This window comes from Echinops telfairi, unplaced genomic scaffold, assembly GCF_000313985.2.
Source record: "Echinops telfairi isolate 266 unplaced genomic scaffold, ASM31398v2 ScPeMD7_5592;HRSCAF=6446, whole genome shotgun sequence".
Taxonomy (NCBI): Eukaryota; Metazoa; Chordata; class Mammalia; order Afrosoricida; family Tenrecidae; genus Echinops; species Echinops telfairi.
The window spans coordinates 13,525,101-13,528,187 of NW_022109491.1; positions in this window are offsets into that span (position 1 = coordinate 13,525,101).

Sequence of the window (3,087 nt, forward strand, 5' to 3'; positions counted from 1 at the left end):
CACGAGGGTGGGAGCAGGGGAAGGGAGGGAAAAAAGAGGATCGGATACCAAGGGCTCAAATAGAAAGTAAATGTTTAGAAAATAATGATGGGGAAAAAGAACAACAACTCACTGCTATTGAAACGATTTCAACTCATAGTGACCCTAAAACCGAGTTCACTGCCGTCAAGTGGATCCCAACTGGTCACAGCTCTGTGGGACAGCACAGAACGGCCCTGTGAGTGAGACCGTAATTCTTTATGGGAGTAGAAAGCTTCGTCCTTCTCCTGTTACGAACCCCGAAGGACTGCCTAATGAACGGCCTTGACCGTAACTCTTTACAGGAGTAGATGGCCTTGTCTTTCTCCGTCACAGCAGGCTGGTGGCTTTGAACTGCAGACCCTGCAATTAGCAGCCCCACTCATAACCCCTGCACCACCAGCGCAGCCAACGAGACGTGGAAAGCCAGTGCAATGAACACTGAGCATGCGTTCATGTGCAGCCCAATATGAAATGAGTACATTTATAGCCCCAAACAGGAAATCCCAATCCCCATGTCGGCCCGATTCATGAATGGAAAACTTGACTGGGACAGTTAATGCCGAAGAAATTGAAGCAGTGGGAAACACTTCCTCTTGCTCCCCGAACTGTAAGCCTCAGAAAATGAATTGATAATCCCTTTCTTGTACAAGTTGTTCCAGAAGACGATTGAGTGGGGAAAGCTGCTCCTGTTGTCTTTAGGAAATAGAGCACCAAATCTTCATCCTCCGGGTTAAGCGCGAAGGAGCCCTGTGGTGCAGGAGGTTAGGGGTCGGCTGCTCACTGCAGGTTAGCAGTGCAGCCAGTAGCCACATGCGGGTGAGACTTTCTACTCCCGTAAAATGTCACCGTCTCAGGAACTCACAGGGGCAGTTCTACTCTGTCTTACAGGCTCACACAGCGTTAACTCGATGGCAGTGAGTTTGGTTTGGTTTGGATTCAAAGGAATGAGGCTAGGACTGGAGTGGGGAAGTCAATTCAAATCCGTTTCACTTAAAATTTTAAATAATTGTTATTTTCTATTGTTAACATTCTAAAGCCAACCACTGGACTGCTTTGTGAGCAAAGATAACTTTCTAAGTGGGAAGCCAGAAGAGTCTTGGTTGGCACAGTGGTTATGAGTTAGGCTGCTAACGAGCTGCAGGAAACCGCCTGTTTGCTGTGATTCTACTCCCAGAAAGGCCCATCGTCTTAGAAACCCCCAGGGGCAGTTCTACCCTGTCCTGTAGGGTTGCTGTGCATCAGAATCGACCCCATGGCAGTGTATTGGATGTGGTGAGTGGATTTGGGCTTGGCCGCTCAAAGGTTGGAGGTTCAAGCCTACCCAGAGAGGCCTCAGATCAAAGGGCTGATGATATACTTTGATTTAAGAACAACAACAAGCCCGTTATGGAACATGCAGTGGAGCACAGCCCTGCTCTGACAGGCGTGGGCTTGCTCTGTCCTCTGGAGCTCACGGAACCCCTGGTCCCACGTTCAGTTCTAAGTACAAAACCAGAGCTGGAGGCTGAGCTTACGAAGCAGCTCTTTAGTTCAAGGGGAGGTCTGTGTTCGCAGGGTGCAGGGATGGCAGCCAATGGCAGAGGGGCCCAGCGCAGAGTCACAGAACAAGGATGGGGACAGGCAGCTGGGGGAGTAGGGTGGCGTGCATTTAGGGGCATCTGAGGCGTCGGCAGGAGGGCTAGAACGCAGCCAGCGAGAAGAGCAACCTTCTTTCATTCATTGGGAAGCGAAGTTTATTTCCCGGCCGTTGGTACTGCCTTTCCTCTGCCGCTCGGACTTGATTGGGAGCCGGATTTGTGTGCCAGGAGCCTGTGATTAATACTGCCGTGGGCTGCGGCCTGACCAGCGGGTGGATTATTGTATTTGTCAAGGAGCAGCCTAGTTTGGGTCTGTTGGTCCACACCAGGTAGGTTTATCATCCCAAAGTGGAAGAGGTGGGGCTGAAGCTTAGACTTGCTTCTTCCCACATGGCATTTGCTGTTCACCAGCCTGCCCTCCCTGCCCTCCCTCTTACCCTTGTGCTTTGATCTTAGAAAACGAGTGTGCAAAGACTGAAAAGCCCGAGGCAAACCCTCGTGTTGATTATAACTCTTAGCAAGATCCTATAAAGGGGGTCGGAAGTCTATAAAGGGAGCAGTCTCATCTCTCTCCCGAGGGACCGTTGGTGGGTTTGAACCATGGATCTTATAGGTGTCAGGCCCAGTACTTATCCCATCGTGCCTTCAGGGCTCCTTGTGCAAAGAATCAAACTCACAGCCACCAAGTCTATTTCAGCCTTATAGGACAGGGTGGCACTGCTCCTGTGGGTTTCTGAGACTTTACCCCCTTGGAGAGTAGAAAGCCCCATCTTCCTCCCACAGAGCAGTCATTGGCTTTGAACTGCTGACTTTGAGATGAACTGTCCAATGTGTAGCTTGAGGACAGCAGCCCAACACGTAACCACTACTTGATGGGGCACCTTCGTAAAGACTAGGAGCCACTATATCACGCTTTCTATGTGTATCGCCATGTCTACAGGGAATATGGTGAGTACCATGAAACCACACCACACTCAACCCATTGCCGGCAAAGTCGATTCCAACTGGCAGGGACTTTAGAGGACAGAACAGAATTGCCTAGAGGAATTCCAGGGTGGGAACTATTTATGGGCGTGAAGCCGACTGCCTTGTCTCCCAGCTTAAAGCAGGTCGCCACCAGGCTGCCCTGGGTATTCCCTGAGCCCTACTAAACTAATTGATTGATGGGGATGCAGTCAAAAGGGGACCGGGGACCCGATCCTGCTGGCCCTTGGAGACCTGCTTGGTTGTCTGGGCCTCACCATTTGGCAGTGGCGGCCTCGCCAGGGTTTCCCCAGCTGGTTCTTTGGAGTCCATGTGTGCTTAGAACCATCGTGGTGAAGACCCTGGGGGAGGGCGGGCTGGACATCACGTTGAAAGCTGGTTGGCCACCAGTTGAGATAGACTAGGTGGCCGAGGCTGGGAAGCAGGGGATGCTTTTTTTTCCCCCCCAAACATTTTATTAGGGGCTCATACAACTCTTATCACAATCCATACACACATCAATTGT